Raw genomic sequence first — 6,000 nt, forward strand, 5'->3', positions numbered from 1 at the left:
AATCTTATGTTTCTACATAGCTATCACCTCTTCATAATGTACTTTATTTCACACTTCCATCTTATCTTTTAGATAAATAACTTTACTAAAATATTAAGTATCCTATACTTATCAACATTATCTTTAGCTAATATGCTTACTAAGGCATTCAAAGATGTGATATACACAATCAATTCCCTTACTAGATTCCATCCTTCAAAGACAAACTAATCAATCGAATAATTCTTCTAATTATTACCAATGTCCATTAATGACCTTTTTCTATTAAATATTCATTATTGAATCGTTTCCATCTAACTTCACTTAAGCCTCCAACACTTTACTACCTATTTTCTAACTGTATTCTCTAAATGAACTATCACCAAAGCTTACAAGTAACCTTGAATACTTGCTAATTATTACACTAGGTATTATCCATACTTATCTTTTTCTAATTATTAGACCTCTCGTACTTAATAACATGATCACTAACAATTATATTTACAAATACCTAGTACACAATACATCTACCGACTACTTCATCGCTTTCATGCTAGTAGATTCCATCTTGTTAACCTTACATTTCCTAAATTACACCTTCATCCCATCCATATCCTCTCAATGGCTCATTAGCTAAATCGTTATATATATATACTTAAATTTATTTATTTTATTTATTTAATTAATTAATTATTATTTTTGTTGGTCATTATTATTATTATAATGATTATTTAAAATTTAAGTTACATGTACTTGATAAGGTAGCTTCATAAGCTATACTAATTTGACATAAGTATTCTATGTACAAAATAATACATAATATGAATGCATATAGGTATGCAACATATAACTACATAAGAATATATTTATGAACTCATTCAATAATAAATTGTTATTATTTATTTATTTTCAATTCTTTTAACATCAATTAATATTTATATCTAGTAACCATAGTAGTGTACTAAACTAATCTTACTTATGACTCATAACTTTACCACTTTCCTCCTACTAATCTAACTCATACATATCTATTTACTAACTATATTATTACTAACTACTGATCTATTCCATACTCCTTTACCTACTAACTACCTTAATGCTAACTTGAAATCTCCCCTTTCTCACTTGGCATCCTTTCTTATCAACACTTAAGTACCTAAGTCACCTGCCCAACGTATTCCAAGACTCCTTGGTTTTTTTAAAACTTTTCCTCCCTTCCCTATGCCATGCACTTGGGAGCTAGGCGAATTCCAAGGAAAATACATCTTATCCTTGTGAGGGGAGAGAGGGTTAGGTGAGGGGGTTGTCTAGGGGGTCGGTCTTGATGGGGAGTATAAAGATGAATTTAATTTAATTTTTTTATTATTTTGTTAGAGTTCTCTGTTCCTTTTTTTTGGGTGGGCCTATGTTATCCCATTATTTTGTTTTACTTTATTTTCTATTTATTTATTTTTCTTCATATAGGATCATTAATTTTATGCGACCCATTATTCCTATCTAATCATGAGTCCCTTGCAAACATGCTTGTTCTAATGTAGGATAAGTTTATTGTTTTCTTTAATAACAAGATTTTAAATAATATTATCCTACATATTTTAATGGTCTATATTATAGGATGGTCTACTTTCTTTTCTCCATACCATTTCCAAAGAGGAAATGTATATCTTCAACAAGGTTTTATTTTGTATCATATGGTTTACTCTTCCAATTTCTTTTAGAGAACCACAATTATGGGTATAAATGTTTTGACTTACTTCCCTATTACTTATATTTAGGAGTTGATATTACTCTTGCATCCATTTAACCCATGAATTTATGGTACTCAATTTTTTTTTTTAACTCTTTGTTTACATTACAAAAATTTCAAATATAAGTGAGCCGAGGGATGAGAAGACTCACATAAATGAAATTTCTTACACTAAAACATATCAATTCATTTCACCACGCATACATAAGAACCATTGAAAATTTTGATATTATCCATTTCATCAAAATTCATAATAGAAAATCTTTAAATGAACTTTTTAAATTTTAGTAAATAGTCATCACAATATTCTCCTCACATTTAGAATTTTGTAGAGTTTAGTTATTAATTTAATACAAAATCAAGGCAAGAGCAAGGAACTAAATTGCATAGTTCTATGTAGCTTTCACAATATTAGATATTCTTTTACAAGAAATGTTCTTTTCTTTCCTATTTAATTAACTATGATAAGAATACAATCTTTCTCTTAAAAGGACAAATATATGAAAAATCTTTGTGTTCTCTCTACACATCTACTACAATATACAATGGGAAGTGAATCTCCTTCCACATTTCAGCAACACGACAATGGAAACTCAACATCATAAATACATTATGAGATGACAAGGAAAAGATCTATCTCTTCACAATCACTTTGTTCACCAACATAGCCAAGGGTGAAACCCCAATCTCTCCAAGGAATCCATCTTCACAAACCTACAAACACACACAACCTAGGAACCATGGAGGCTCACCTCCCATCCTAGGCTTCTATGAAGCCACCAACCGAGTAGAGGAAACAAGATTCAAACCAAGTTTCATTTCAATCTTACAATTGTATGAACATCACATTACAAACTTGCACAATCCCATCCCAAGGTTATTTCACAAAGGTTCACCAATGGAGCCTTGAAGATAGGGTGAAGGTGTGCTTTCAAAAAGGAGACTTTCCATATCATACCATACCTACAATATATATAAAAAATCATGCCCTTTTGGGGATTTTCACAAATTAAAAAATTCCATGCCCTTTTGGGGCTTCCAAAAACATCCTCCAAACATACTTCCAATAGTTATAGCTTCCTTGAAGCCCATACTCCATTAACTTCCTTTCTACACCATTTTTCCCTTATTACCCCCAAAGAAAGATATGAATGAATATGGCATATAATGGAGCCCATACTACAAGGTTCTTAACTATATTTCAATTCCAACTAAGCCCTTCACCCTGGACTTCTCTTCCCTTCCCAAAGGGTGAGTGAAGCCCTCACACCCATAACAACACTTGACATTCAATTCGAAAACAAGCAGATTCAAGAAAGGGAAAAAAACAAGAAATTTCATGAAACACAATGCACATTCATAACACCACAACACAATACAAAGATTCACAATGGCACAACACAATACCAAAATCTACCATCCAAAGATTCACAATACAATGCAAGACCCCATAAAAAATGCTCCATGCTTGCAGATTTACTATGCAATACTAAAAGAAAGAAAATGCACATGGTTTGAAGCACCAACCTTCGTCCAAGCTAAGGCAATGATAATTTTTGTAGAGTTCCCTTAGTCCTTCTCCAAATCCTAATTGTCTCTACACTTATAGAGTGGGTGAACAACCCACTAATTTGACCAAGACTCCCTAATAAGGCCTTCCCACTAACTATTTTAGAAAAGACATCAAGCCACTCCCTCTTACAACTTGTCTCCCTCTAAGTTTTCTATATTTGACTTAGTGAAAACATGGGAGAAAACACATGTGACAAGTCCATTTTCGAATTGAAGGAAGAATGCATGGGTAAAGGGGCCCCTAGGCTGTCTAGTCACTATCATGGTCAAAATTAGGCCCCTAACATGTTATACTATCACATGGGTAGCTCACTTTTACATAAAAGACAATCTGGGACCACCTAATGACCCCTCAAAACCCTAGCCAAGTCCAAATTTGAATTTCCTTTGATTTTGACCCATCCTACCCCTTTTCAAGTGGGTTTACTTACTCATTAGCAAGGTAATAAGTTTTAGGGTAAAATGCCACCATGACCCAAAACCCTAGATGACATGTCATTGCACACAAAATCCACAAGTGTCAAGTGACACATAAAAGTACATTCCACATCACCATGACATGTCCCTAATAGATCTTTATGATTAAACATTTCCTCATACAAGAAAACTTACATTTATGAAATAAAATACATCACAATGAGGATTTTGAACCTTCCAAATATTTTCCTTGGCTAAACTATGTTCAAATAGGTTTGGAACTTGTTTCCCCCAAAAATTTCCATGGTTCCACTTCCTATACACTAAACTCGAGCATCAGTAGTCCAAGAAGGTCATATAAAATACATATCATAAATGGATAAGAATTCAAATTTTACGTAATCCATAGTAACCTAATTCAATGGAACTCCTTTACTTAATCATCTCAATATAAATATTCAAAATGTTAAAATATCAAAATCTACATATCAACATTAATATCTAATCAAAATTCATTTTGTATCATAGTGATGGAATGTTGGATCTATACTATTAAATTAGTCAAAAATGGAAATCAGTTCTAGATACATATTTTAGGTGAAAATCATCAAATGAAAACATCTCAACTAATATCCTTTGATTTAGTTAAATATCATTTGGTTCCTGCCAATATCCTGTTGTCATTATGGGATAATTATAAAGTGTAACAATTATGTCAGGTAGACAGGATGTTTTCATAGCCATGTCACATAGTTTTAGGATCCAATCATAGAATAAATTGATTATATTTTATTGGTTCGTAAAATCTTTCCTTATAAATACCAAGACATCCACCTAATTGACTCATCACATTACATCATATCAAGCTCTTTTGTGTAGACTTTTATCCAAAATTTGATAATTGTTTTATCTTATGACTATTAATATTATTCCCAAGAGTGGGTGTCAATTCATCTTTCCATACTAGCCATCTAACTTAATTATCCTAATAGAACATCAAGTACCAAGAACCCACCGACATAGTTTCTAAGTTATGGTACCTCAAGTCTTTATTCCATAGGGTCTTAACTCATCAACCTAATGTAATTTGAACATGATACTTAGAGAAATGATGACTACAATATACATTAGTCTCAATAAGATTTTAGGTTCATTATAAATCAAGGAATTGATTCCAAGACCTTCATACCATCGTTCTATCATAAGGTGTAAGGTAACAATCTATCATTCACAAGTGACAACACATAACATCTTATCTCCTTTATTGCTCTTGGGCCTAACCATATTCATGTTATTAAGATAGCTAAGGTACTAGGGAAGGGGCATTATAGTAAAGGCTCGTTCTTTGACTAAACTCACCTTACCAGGTCCTATAGGATTGTCCAAAATAGAAACCCAATCCAGATATGTCTGTCTAGAATGTTGAACTTCCAGTCTCATGAATAATGGTGTTGTCATTTTATTCTCCCTATAAGGTGCAGCTTGATGTTCTATGCTTATTTCATTTTGTATCCATGACATTATTTCTCTTAATTACACATTGTCTACATACAAGACTAGGTTCCACTTAGTATGATTAAGCACTACCAAATTATGAAGATATAATTCACACAATAAATTTTTCAAAGCCATGGGAATAGTTCAAAATGCATCATAAAACTCATGTGGGGTAGAGATAGAGGGATTAAGACCTTCCACAATTCTAGTCAATTTATAATTTGAAAATTTTACTTTAAGAAATAAAGCATATACTGGCGATGGCAACCTACATTCTATTAATTCAGGAATCAATCTTATGATCTACTCAATTCTTCTCTTCAAGACTTTATTTTAATTTGAACTCTATTTCAATTAGTAACTCTACTCATTAACAACATTCTTTAATTTTTTTTCTCCAATTTCCATTGAGCTCTCTACCATAACAACTATTAAAAAAAATCAATTCGTACACACAAATGTGTAGACAGATTGGGTGGGGCAATGGCTATTGATTAAAGAGGTCTATCTATTCAGGTGTCAAATGAGGAGTTTTATTGATACTCTATAGTGTGGAGCACTCTCCTTTTCTTATGACAACTATTGTCTCCACATTTTCTTTCATACTAGATTCAGTGGTTGTTGTAGCTAATGTGTCTAACCGTTCTTGATCCAATTTTTCTAGTACTTCCTTAAAGATTTTAGGTCTAAATTTTGGATAGATCTTCGAAGCAAGATCTATATAATTTTCACTCATATCTTTCATATTATGGTTTTCCTTAAAATCCTTAGATATTTCAAGCTCACCA

General features: G+C 32.0%; 1 pseudogene; it reads right to left on the reverse strand.

Moving 5' to 3' along the window:
- Positions 1–5,236, reverse strand: part of LOC149573195 (26S proteasome non-ATPase regulatory subunit 7 homolog A pseudogene) — a 92,955-nt pseudogene extending 87,719 nt beyond the window's left edge.
- Between the last annotated feature and the right edge of the window lie 764 nt (positions 5,237–6,000).

This window comes from Cupressus sempervirens, chromosome 2 (assembly GCF_028749045.1).
Source record: "Cupressus sempervirens isolate cs-2001-9-10 chromosome 2, ASM2874904v1, whole genome shotgun sequence".
NCBI lineage: Eukaryota > Viridiplantae > Streptophyta > Pinopsida > Cupressales > Cupressaceae > Cupressus > Cupressus sempervirens.